Source organism: Nomascus leucogenys, chromosome 13, assembly GCF_006542625.1.
Source record: "Nomascus leucogenys isolate Asia chromosome 13, Asia_NLE_v1, whole genome shotgun sequence".
Lineage (NCBI taxonomy): Eukaryota > Metazoa > Chordata > Mammalia > Primates > Hylobatidae > Nomascus > Nomascus leucogenys.
In genome coordinates, this window is record NC_044393.1 from 60192275 (window position 1) to 60205997 (window position 13723).

General features: G+C 34.9%; 2 protein-coding genes and 1 pseudogene across 7 annotated transcripts in view; 1 reads left to right on the top strand and 2 right to left on the bottom strand.

The window, feature by feature from the left end:
* IMMP2L (inner mitochondrial membrane peptidase subunit 2) overlaps nt 1-13723 on the bottom strand; it is an 894195-nt gene that overhangs the window by 459211 nt on the left and 421261 nt on the right. The gene's annotated exons all lie outside the window — the stretch shown is intronic.
* LRRN3 (leucine rich repeat neuronal 3) overlaps nt 1-13723 on the top strand; it is a 34951-nt gene that overhangs the window by 17647 nt on the left and 3581 nt on the right. The window lies entirely within an intron of this gene.
* LOC115838164 lies at nt 1163-1253 on the bottom strand (annotated as a pseudogene).

The following is a 13723-nucleotide window of genomic DNA, read 5'->3' on the forward strand; positions in this document are numbered from 1 at the left end:
AACTAATCTGTATATCTTATTCCCCCACTACACTGTGCTATTACTAGAGATATATAAAAATCAATTGAAAACCATATCTCAAGTAAAAAAGATATACAGACAAAACATACATATCTCCATTAGTTTCCTCACAACAGATTTATTCAAGATATAATGAGAGTAGACATTGGATTAGAAGAAATTTATGATTCTTTTTAAGCAATCACAGATTTAATTATATCCTTCTAAACATACTAGTATTTTCTTTTTTTTTTTTTTGAGACAGAGTCTTGCTCTGTTGCCCAGGCTGGAGTGCAGTGGCGCAATCTCGGCTCACTGCTAGCTGCGCCTCCTGGGTTCACGCCATTCTCCTGCCTCAGCCTCTCCGAGTAGCTGGGACTACAGGCGCCCGCCACCACGCCCAGCTAATTTTTTGTATTTTTTAGTAGAGACAGGGTTTCACCATGGTCTCGATCTCCTGACCTCATGATCCGCCCGCCTTGGCCTCCCAAAGTGCTGGGATTACAAGCGTGAGCCACCGCGCCCGGCCTAAACATACTAGTATTTTCAAGTGGGTTTTGTTACACTTTTGTAATCTCCTGAATTAAAAAAACACACATTTATTTCTGTTTGCCAAACTTATATCATCACTCAATAGTTCATGCATACAAACCACATGAGTCAATTCAGCATTCACCAGCAAAACAAAGGTCACAAATGAGTACCTTGTACAGTAAATTTTTTTAAATGTATAATAAGATGGAAATTTATAATTAAAAGCAACTGATATTCATTCATTCATTCAGTAGATATTTATTGAACAACAATGGCAGGCAATATTCTAGCTAGGCACTGGAGATATATAGCTCTGAACAAAACGGAAACAACTTTAATAAAGCTAATATTCTAGTGGAGGTGATGGGAAGTAAGCAATAAACAAAAAGCAAATAATTTCTAGCAGTCTTAAAAGATCTATAAAGAAAACAACATGGTGAGAATGAGAATGACTGTGGGGGTATTTTAAGTAAGGTGGTCCGTAAATAAGGTATTATCAAGGAGAATTAAAGACCAAATTAAAGAACAAACATCTAGAATGTGTAAAACATTTTCAGTACAATTTAACATGTTCATTGCCTGCTACGTGATAAACCATTAACTTTTCTTCCATAATTAAGTTTTTTTTTTTCAAGTCAGGTTTCCAAGGTTATGAGGGAGGCACATCTCATACAAGAGCAAGAAAACCGAATCATCATGCTTATGAACTACAAAAGCATCTTAATTAAGTTTTAAAAGAAAGTATCATTTAATTTCACTGTGCAAAGAAGACAAGTCAGCACTGTATAGGCTTATTCAGTGAGTAAGACATAGGTCTAGACATGAAGGTGTTTCATTAACAACTAGTAAGGGGGCAATCAAGTACATATATGTCTACAACACAAAGCTATATTACACAGAGCTCACAGGAAGAGACCTGAAAATGGAGTCGAGGACCTGGGATAGAGTTCAGGAGCCATCACTGATACTGCCCCTTCAATTTTCACCACCTCATGAAATCTCTCTGAGTTACCACCTGTAAAGTGGGTATAACTGCACATGCTGACAGGATTATTAGGGGAATCAAATAAGGTCATATATGAAAATTGAACTGAATTTGTACATTGTAGCACAATATGACTGTGACTACTATTGCTGTTTTCATTATTTGTTGCTATTGTTATATGATGGAAAACTGAAGTTAATGGAAAGGGCTCGTAAAAAGTCTTCAGGGGCCGGGCGCGGTGGCTCATGCCTGTAATTCCAGCACTTTGGGAGGCCAAGGTGCACAGATCACAAGGTCAGGAGTTCAAGACCAGCCTGATCAATATGGTGAAACACTGTGTCTATTAAAATTACAAAAATTAACCAGGCATGATGGATGAACACCTGTAGTCCAAGCTACTCAGGAGGCTGAGGCAGGAGAATCACTTGAACCCGGGAGGTGGAAGTTGCAGTAAGCTGAGATCACGCCACCGCACTCCAGCCTAGGCAACAGAGTGAGACTCTGTCTCAAAAAAAAGAAGTCTTTGGAATCTGAACTATACTAAAATATGCAAAGATAAGTAAAGCATCAAAGATCCTATCTGTTCATGGATATTAGACATAAAGACATCATTAGGGAAAATGATATTCTTTTACAAATCTTGGTTTCTCCATACGATTGATAGGAATCAGTCATTAAAGAAAACCTCAAAACTAATATTTTTCAAGTCCATATTCATTATTCTGACAAAGTTTAATTATTCTCATATATTTAGAATAGCTTTCATTCACTGAAATAATATCCTATCTTCCAAGAAAACATAAACAACACCAGGAATGATCACAAACATAGATTATATCTTACTAACCAGAGTCATGAACTATAATTAACAGAAATCATGAAAAAGTTTTATTCCTTTTTCAGTTTGGATGTTGAGCTCCAAGCCCAAAATGGTTTAGTATAAACTTTACTACATAACTGTCTTGAAGAATATATATATAAACATAAGTATAAATATCAAACATATAAGTATAGAATACAAATAACTTAAAGTTCAAAGAATGTTTCTACATATATGAAATTAATGTTGAGTAATTCTTGAGTGAGCAATGTGAAATATTTCTGTAACAGACATTACTGGTATTAATTTAATACCAGTTATTTAATTATAACTTTCCTTCACAAAATAATTTTGTCTTGGCATATTGGAACAGTAAAGTTAGGTGAATGTCCCAGATCAAATTTAAGGGATTCCAGATCTTAAATCATGTCACTGTGAAGGGAAAATTTCTTCTCCTAACTCAGATCCAATAATCAAACACTATTCATTTTATCCATAAAAATGTATTAAATCCTACCCTGTGAAGCTGCTATAACATAATATAAAACCATTTGCTTTTCTGAGCCTAAACTGATAGTCTGAAACATAATCCTAAATTATCTGGAGAGAGTTTACCTACTAAGAAATTTTCCCAAACAGGTGATTTGTCACTTAGCTTTCACCTAATCCATATATGAGATGAACACCGGGATTCTAAGAGTGAAATGCATGCAAATTTATAACCCTGTTTTGAAAGAACTCTTTCTCCATTAAGATTTAGAACTCCCTTTGGTGCTCTAGTCCTGTACAATCTTGCAAAAAGACGCTTATGTGGGCATATTGCCCATGCTCTTCATGGGTAGCAGTTGTAAAAAAAAAAATAGGTAATGTTAGCAAGGGCCTATATTACCCATTAACAAAAATTAAAATCTGGTAGGCATCACAAATTATACTGCTTTCCATTCCAAAAAAAAAAAAAAATGGCCCGTTAGTATTTTTACTTCCCCCGCCCTTAATTTTAGCCCTCTCTATTCAACACATAAGGCAAAATGTATTTCATTTACTATGCCACTCTTTTGGGGGATCTCATATTTCCCAAATGTTCACAACCTGATATAGACTAGTCCTTAAATGGTATAGTAGTCAAATATTATAAACACATTAAAGTAGAATTCACCATAAAGCTCATTATGAACAGAAATAATGTGAATCAACTAATGTCCACCCCCTGCATCAATAGTAATTTTAAATGAATTCAAGGGGGTTGTAGGCAACCAAATTTTGCAAAGTCATCTACATAAAGTAGTCCTACATAATTAACTTCAAGTAAAGAGTTATTGTGAGGCTTCTATAAAGTTAAGTGACTGCACTCCATCCTGGGTGACAAAAGGAGACCTTGTCTCTGAAAAAGAAAAAATACATGCCTTTAAGTTAGGTGACAGGAAAAAGGAAATGCAAAACTTTATTTATATATTATTTATTTATTTATTTATTTATTTATTTATTTATTTATTTTGAGATGGAGTCTTGCTCTGTCTCCCAGGCTAGAGTGTAGTTGTGCGATCTCAGCTCACTGCAACCTCTGCCTCCTGGGTTCCAGTGATTCTCCTGTCTCAGCCTCCCGAGTAGGTGGGTTTACAGGTGCATGCCACCACACCCGGCTAATTTTTGTATTTTTAGTAGAGACGGGGTATTTTTAGCAGAGACTGGGTTTCACCATGTTGGCTGGTCTCGAACTCCTGACCTCAGGTAGTCCGCCTGACTTTGCCTCCCAAAGTGCTGGGATTACAGGCATGAGCCACCACTCCTGGCTCTGGAAATGCAAAACTTTAACCTGCATATAGTGCCTTTTATTTCCACACAGGAAATAAATAACAAAGCTTCACTGACCTAGCATACGTCAAGAACTTTAACTCTGTCTATCACTTCGTACTTCAGTGTGCCACCAAGTCACATTAACCGTTTAACACAAGTGTTAGGGAAAGAGCTCATGTCCTGTACAGTAATGAATTTCCACTCACAAAAAGATGCACCAGCATGCACACAGCCATAAATATGGCCTCCATGTCTTGGTTGAAACTCAAAGCCATAATTCAGGAAGTTTTTTCAAAGCTTACAGTGGAATGTTTGTTGTTCTATTTTTAAACTTTTTTGTATCCTCTGGACACAAATATAGCAATGTTGTTTAAACCAGATTGTCAGGAATTTAAGCAGGAAACAAACCATAGAGAATGAGGGAAATCTGACACACTTTTGAAAAGAAAATAGACAAACAATCCCATGCTTATTACAGGGAACTAAAAATACAGATCATATCGCTATTATCATCTCCCTTAGGTATAGTAACAGAAAAGCACCATCCAACTCTGAACTCATGGCAGGCATCAGCTAACCCCAGCACACCCAAAAATGTGGTGCTGTAATTTAGTCTCTTGTTTATTGCATTTGAAAAAATTCTTTCAAACTAAAGGAGCTCATTTTATTTCCTTTCTTTTGACACATGCTTTATCTTCTCAATTCTTAGTAAAAACATAAAACACTGATATTAGTGTTGTTTTATTTAATAGCAATGAGAACCAATATTTTATTATATGCAGAACAGAAAGTGAACTACCTAGAAACTTTCTACTCTGAGTTCCTTCACAGGAATGTTCCTCTCCAAAATATAACTTTAAGATTTCTGTAATAATATTGTAACTAAAATGTTCTTCATTCTCTATTTATACTACATCATTGGACTCTTGTCCACGGGCTTCCTTATCTTCTTTACAAACTAGTGACTTTTTATTCTGTCAAACTGAGTTAATCGAGGAATACAAATAAGATGAAAACCTTTTTGCTGCCATCCTTTTACAGCACATCTATGCTTCAAAACCATCCCTCCTGAGATTGATAAAAGCATTTACTTGTGGCAATCAATATAGAACAGTCTCTTTTTTTTGGTATACATGCCTATCATGTCCTCCCATGTATAAGGCCCTAGAGAGTAGTGCTTGCAAGATCAGAAAGCATAAGGCAGCATACTCGTGCCTGTTCATAAAATCAACTCAAGCTGAAATCACTTCATTTATTTTTTTCTTTTAACTATACCAGGGAGATGGACAGTCTTCATGTGACATAAAGAATGGAAACTTCAAAGACAGGTTATTTGGCTATCTTCCAATAAAAAAATGACTTAAAAATTGTTTAAATTATCTGGATAATTACCCCAAATGTTTTCATCTGAAATGCAGGATAATTGAAAGTGGGTCTACCTGAGACACACATTTCCCAAACCATTGTACTGCAAGGCATAATATAAGTCTTTCTCCTGTCATTCAAGCAGGGGAATTTCCAAATCTAGTTGGAAATTCCTTTGAAGATAAAAGGATGACATCATTTACCAGTCATACTACCACACTAGCTTCTCAAATAAACTGGAACTAAATCATAAGAATGAGCTTTTAGAGACCAAAACTCTCGAGAGAATAAGAAAAGCATATTTGGGCAGACTTTTCCTCTCAATTTATGTGAAATGTGTAAAATACAAATTAAGGCCTAATTAAATCCCTCAAAATATCTATTGATAGAAATAAAGAGCGGACAAAATGGGAAAATTTAAGGCATAAATTTAGTCAATCACATTCAAAATTTTCTGAACAGAACTGAAGTCTCTCACCGTACACATACACACAAATCTACGCACACACGTACACACACACACACACAAACACACACATTTTTGCCTGGAAAACAATGATTTCTCTTACAAGTGTATATAAATTACTCCTGACATACAAATGTTTAAAATTCTTCAAATTTTTCATGAATTTGTACAGCTCCTAAGGATCTTTTTATAGACTACTTCTGATTCAAATGAAATTAGCACCTTGTCTATCTCTATGCCATTGTTTGACAGACACAAAAAACGTGAATAAGCATGAAAAACTAAAAATATCACAAAATCTATGAGTAAATCCTATCAGTATCCATCCAAGTATATTGTATTAAGTTTGCACAAAGAAATATATTGGCTGGGCGCAGTGGCCCACACCTGTAATCCTAGCACTTTGTGAGTTCAAGGAGGGCAGATCACGAGGTCAGGAGTTTGAGACCAGCCTGGCCAACATGGTGAAACCCCATCTGTACTAAAAATACAAAAATTCGCTGGGCGTGGTGGCAGGTGCCTGTAATCCCAGCCACTCGGGAGGCTGAGGCAGGAGAATTGTTTGAACCCGGGAGGTGGAGGGTGCAGTGAGTGAGCCGAGATCGCGTCACTGCCCTCTAGCCTGGGCAACAGGCAAGACTCCATCTCAAAAAAAAGAAAAAGAAAAAAAAAAGAAATATATTGAAACCATTTTGAGAATATTTAAGGGTTACTACAAAAATTATATAATAATAGAATTTGAAGGTAATTTTTATCTTAGAAATGAAGTCACTAAAGGTCACGAGGTCTCCTCCTAACTCCCGGGTCTGCATACTTACACAATAGCCTACTGTTAAAGTGTTGGTAATTTTACAGAGAGGCATCACCCAAATAGAGATCTCTAGTTTAATTATAACCTGAAGCAAATTTTCCATCACTATGGAAAACAAGATGATTATACTTCAATCTAAGATGAGTGAATATTAAGAATAATGAATAAATGAGTGTTTTTCCCAGAGAGACCTACATTTAGGACCATATAAATGCTAAATAACAAGGTAAATGAGAAGTTAAAAAAGCAAATCAGGCAATCAAAATCCATTGGCTCTCAAACAATATTGAATAATGTACTGTTATGCCATATTGTAAATTAGAATTCCCCAATATATGGTGTGATGCTTATAGGAAAAAATACAAGCATCAAGAGACAAGTTATGGCTTAAAATTATCATTTGTTTTACCAATCATGTACAAAAGTCAACTTCACAAATAATGCTATTAATGAAGTGCTCAGTTGAGCAAAATCAATAATTAAATATAAATACAAATCAGAATTTTCATAAAAAATGACAGTATCATGACAAGCTGGTAATTTATGAGTATGCAGAAATGACTACCCCAATATGAAATGCACCTGTGATTAAGATTTCATTCCCCCCTCTGTAAAAGAAAATTATAAAGAGAGATTTCTGTACTGTAAACTACGCTTTCTAAATTATAGCTGTACTATAACTAGATTCCACAAGTTTGATGTATTAGGGTGAGACATTTGCAATTATTTTTTATTTTTATTATTTATTTTTATATATTTATATATATTTCTTAGACAGACTCACTCTGTCACTCAGGCTAGAGTGTAGCTGGCATGATCTGGGCTCACTGCAGCCACCGCCTCCCAGGTTCGAGCGATTTTCGTGCCTCAGCCTCCCGAGTAGCTGGGACTAGAGATGTGCACCACCACGCCTGGCTAATTTTTGTATTTTTACTAGAGACTGGGTTTCACTATGTTGACCAGGAGGGTCTCAAACTCCTGGCCTTAGGTGATTCACCCAACTCAGCCTCCCAAAGGGCTGGGATTACAGGCATGAGCCACCACATCTGGCCGGAATTCTTATTTAAAGAAAACTATCCCCATGTAGCACAAGCCTCAATTCTAAAAACAAGAGAAGAAAAAAGATAAAACATCCAAGATTCTCTCAAATCTGCCCAAAGCATATTTTGAGACTCAGGAGAGGGAATTGTGCTATTTAAGTTACTACCAGTTTCTCTGAGAGAACTTTATTACAAGGCCTATATTGTCATCTAAAGGACTCATCTGAGCCCTATATCAAGAGGAAGGGAAACAGCACATGATTTGTTTATGATCTGCATTAATGCTTGCTGGGTAAAAATAAAAGTTCTTAAACATGACAAGGACATAAAATAATATCAAATTGCCCCCCCTTTAAAAAAATCTATAGCTATTTCTATAATAACAAGACGATCTTTGCCAGTTTGAAAATCTCCAAATACCAGATTTGAGAATCTGAAAATATCAGAATACACTCTAAAACCACTCTAAAAGATAGCATCCATTAAATATATGGGTATACATGACATACATTTTACTATACAAATTTTGAACAATAACAAAAATAATTTTTCTCTAATAAACAAATTTCTTTATAATGGCAAGCCCATACAAAATCTCTACAATTTCACAGGACATTAACAATCAACTTGAAAACAAGAATAAAAATCTAGTGCATATTTTGTGAGAAACTAAGATTCAGAGAGCAATGTGATTACTCTCACATAGGAAAACTAGGCCTAGAAAACAAACAGTTTTTATTTTATTCCTTCCACAATACTCAACTGCCTTATAATTTTGTCTGAGTGAAACTTTATTATCAAAGGAAGAGAAATATCCAACAATAATAACAAAAAAGGCAGTGCACCTATACAGTTGGAGGAAACCCCTTTCTGAAAACATACCAAGGTGTGTGGTGCTGTTTTAAAAATAAACAATTTGAGAGAAAGTAGAACTTAGTGGTTAAGACTGAGCTTTAGAGGCAAAATGAAGAAATTTAGAGGCAAAATTCACATCTGAATTTAGATGAAGTGGTCTAATCGAGGCAATTTACTTCCTACTGGTTAGTTTGCCTTAATTTAATGACTAAAATAACTCTCTAGTTTGTTTACTACTGTGTAGATAAAAAGATAAAATAGAAATAATGTCAGGTAACTAATTTGATAGTCTTTAAAAGCCCCATAATGACTAAAATTCACTGATCCTAATTTGTTAATAGCATGGGACTAGAGTATTGAATATAAACTTGTAATCAATTAAAAAACACAAAGGTTAAAATCAGATAAGTGAATTTACACACATTCAATTGTTAGACACCTTTGGAAAAACTCTTTGATGTTCACAGAATAGTATCACGTAAGTTTGGAATGTGAAAGAATCTTAGAACTCATGCAACCAAATTTCTAAATTATAAAGATCAATAATCTGAGGTACAAGAAAGTGAGGTATCCTGTCCCCAGTTACAAAACATCCAGTAAACCTGGCCCATGTTTCTTAATGCAAAACAAATTTTCTTTCCTTATATCAATTTCTTATTAACATCAGTTTTTAAGGATAGCATTCATTAAACTATTCTAAATAATTACCATTATCCATTTCCTGAGAGTTGTCATATAAATTCAAATAATTCATTTCAAAAAACTGGAAAAGAAGTATTTCCCAAGGAAAATAGAACAGTCTTTTATAAGGATGCATTTAGTATAATTCAACAATACCTTTGGGATATGGAACCTTCAATTAGAACTAAAGAAAGATCAAGTCTTACAACAAGGGAATACAAAGTCAGATAATGGGAGAATAGAATTTAAGTTCTTTATACAAATGAACTTAGCCAGCAATTTGCTATAGAAGAAAAGGAAAAACTGGGTTTTAATGTACCCATGGCAATTTTTTTCTTCACCAGTTTTTCAACTTAAGTATCAAAATGTTTCTTTTCCTCACACTGTAGTCTTTATAATACACAAAGTGCAAAGAAGGCACACTTTGTTCTTAAGCTTTAGCATTGCAAAACTCATCTAAAAGACAGTAGATTTTAAATCTTCTTATTCACATGTCCTCACTATTCCCCAGCTGATTTTGTATAAATATCACAAAAGACCATAGAAAATTCATGTTGCTCCTTTTGGAGGAACAGAATTAAGCATTCTCTCCTTTGTGCATCCACAGAGCATTGCACACATTTTTATTGTAAATCAAATCTACTGTGCATCATTGTCCTCAGCCATTTACTCCTTTGATAACTGAAAGCTTGGCAAGCAGATATTTTATCTTATTTATTGCTGACTTTCCAGTGTCTATCATAATGACTGCCAAAAAGTAGGTGTTGGATCAATATTTCATAAATGATGAAAAACAGATAAAGAAGCTAAAGAATAAAGATCTCTTTACTAAGGAAAAGTAGCTTTATCCATAAAAGCTTCTACATATAATTATACCAAGAAACAATTTGTATTTTCACATTAAAGAAATCTCAAATTGTAAGTGTCCACAGGAATTGGATATATAAGATATGAGAATTCTTACAATTGTTTGATTTTAACGGCCTAAACTAGGTTTCAATCCCGCCCCACCATTTATTTGTTGTGTGGTATCAGGCAGATGGGTCTCAATAACCTTACATTAAAAAATGGAGATTAAAGTACCTCACCAACCTATCTCATAAGTTCATTAATATTAAATTAATAATGAATAAGAAAAGGCTTTGAAAACTATAAAGCACTAAGAAGATACTATTATTACTTACTTTTTATCCTGCAAATAACCCATAGTAAATAGCATATTAGTGAAATATCATAATCATTTCTACATACTTAAGAAAAAGTCAATATTATGCTAAAGAAAGGATAAATTTCTACATTCTCTATTGTGTTTAGCATACTGTTGCTTCCTATAGACCAGGAGAAACAACATTTGAATATGCTCACCACTATAAACACTCTCATTTTCAAAAGCTTTCAGCATAAATCTAATTCAAAATGTGGTTGTTTCTAGCATATGGCTATGTAAATGATGAAATAAGAAAACATTTTCTAATTAAACACAAACATAAATTTTAAGACAGTCACCAGGATACTTTCAAAAAGTGACATTATATTAAGACTCCCCCAGAAAGAATGCTTCATCTTTAGTATTTCCAAACCTCTAGTTAACTTAAAGATGGATATAGGTACCTCTCTGCTCTGTTGGAGAAAGCAGACCTAACCAATTAATTGACAGAAGTAAGGGTTTCTCCATTCTCAGCTAAGTGATTTATGGAAACATACACAAATGCAACGGGACTTTGTACCTAGGTTTTTCCTTCATTGTGGACATAAAGGGGCAACAGATTTCTATTTTCGTTTTATTCGGAGCGGTATACGCTCCGAAATGAGCATGCATATGGAATTGTAACCATCTGTTTACTTCTGTTTCCCCTCCAGACTGAAATTTTACTAAAGAAATCAACCATATCTAAGTCATCTTTTTTCCCTCTAGCTATTAACCCAGTAATTGGCCTGTAGAAAGTGCTCAATAAATGTTGACTGGATAAATTAAAGAATAAAGCACAGATATAATAGATTAACTTTTCTCTTAAAGTCTAACACTCCTTTGTATTAGCCTGAATTTTAATCTCTGGATTTTAGTAATATATGTAACACAAATTTGATGTTAGTAAATACTTACACACATTAAAACAGATTTACTGAAATTGGAAATTAAGCAGATTGAATTGCTTAAGTAATACGTAAAAGGATGCATACAGGATTCTATTAATAAATTCATTTATCAGTTCATTCAAAACATTTCTTGAGCATATACTACATTATAATGATAATGCCCAGAAGATAGGATGCAAAGCCAGGCAGACCTCATGCTCTCAAGGAGGTTAGTGCCTGGTGAAGGAAAGGATCAAGGAAATGCTTGACAGAGACAAGTGCTGGAGCCATGGGACCACTGTGAAGGGGCAGCTAAGTACATCTGGAGGGAGGGGTTATATGAAAGTCTTGTATGAAAGACTTCCCAGAGGGGAGATTCTTGAACTCAGGTTTGAAAAGACAGTAAAACATAATTTAAAACAAAGAAAGAAGTATTCCAGGCAGAGTGATGCAACCATAGCTCTATCAATAGGGAGAAGGTTGCCTGCAGGAAAATGGCAGACGGTGAGGTAAACAGAGAAGGATCCCCACATATCGAATTCGCAACTTGGTGTTGGAAATGATTATATTTCAAAGACACTGGTATAGATTTAAAAGAAAAATATCTGGGTCTTTGTGTTACTGATTAAGTTAATCCATTCTCATGCTGCTAATAGAGACATATCCAAGACTGAGTAATTTACAAAGAAAAAGAGGTTTAATGGACTCACAGCTCCACGTGGCTGGGAAGGCCTCACAATCATGGCAGATGGCAAAAGGTACATCTTACATTTAGGCAGGCAAGAGAGAATGAGACTCAAGCAAAAGGCGTTTCACCTATAAAAACATCAGATCTCGTAAGACTTATTTCACTACGATGAGCATGGGGGAAACTGCCCCCATGATTTAATTATCTCCCACCAGGTCCCTCCCACAACACATGGGAATTATAGGAGCTACAATTCAAGATGAGATTTGGGCGGGGACACAGCCAAACCACATCAGTGATGTAATAAAATTGTTTTTTCACTGTTAGTAATGGAAGGTAAGTTATTCTCAGGGAAAAATAAAACAGCCAAATGTTAATCTTGTGAACTTTAGTTAAGAATGATAACACACAGGTACATCTACAGCAAGTTAAACTTAATCTTCTCTGAAGACTGCAAAACTCAAGTCACTTTATGCAAAGGAGACTATAGAGAGAAGTAAGAATGAAAATGGGAAACAGCTAATACCACTACATCTAGCTTACTTAACATTTTGTAATTTTTGTCTCTAAATCCTGTCTCGTGGGAGCCTGTTGAATCACAGTCTAACTCATTTGGTTGTAAGTGAACAGTATTATTTATTTATTAACTTTTTATTTTGCCTAACAGGCAAAAAAAAAAAAAGCCATCAACAGTTAAAAGATTTAAAAGTTGTTTTCCTTCTTTCCCTATAAGTAAATTTCAAAGCTAATGAAAACATAACAAATAAAATTACAAGGTATAAACAAGTAAAGATTTGAAATAACAGAAAACTTCAGGAAACATATTCATTAAAATAATAAATGTTTAACCTTTTAAAGATTAAATTTCTCAGCCTGCCCAATGCCTAGGCCAAGAATTATCAAGAACATATCCTTTGCCCACTTGTTCATGGGGTTGTTTGTTTTTTTCTTGTAAATTTGTTTGAGTTCATTGTAGATTCTGGATATTGGCCCTCTGTCAGATGAATAGATTGCAAAAATTTTCTCCCATTGTGTAGTTTGCCTGTTCACTCTGATGGTAGTTTCTTTTGCTGTGCAGAAGCTCTTTAGTTTAATTAGATCCCATTTGTCAATTTTGGCTTTTTTTGCCATTGCTTTTGGTGTTTTAGACATGGATATGAACAGACACTTCTCAAAAGAAGACATTTATACAGCCAAAAGACACATGAAAAAATGCTCATCATCACTGGCCATCAGAGAAATGCAAATCAAAACCACAATGAGATACCATCTCACACCAGTTAGAATGGCCATCATTCAAAAGTCAGGAAACAACAGGTGCTGCAGAGGATGTGGAGAAATAGGAACACTTTTACACTGTTGGTGGGACTGTAAACTAGTTCAACCATTGTGGAAGTCAGTGTGGCAATTCCTCAGGGATCTAGAACTAGAAATACCATTTGACCCAGCCATCCCATTACTGGGTATATACCCAAAGGACTGTAAAACATGCTGATATAAAGACACATGCACATGTATGTTTATTGCGGCACTAGTCACAATAGCAAAGACTTGGAACCAACCCAAATGCCCAACAATGATGGACTGGATTAAGAAAATGTGGCACAT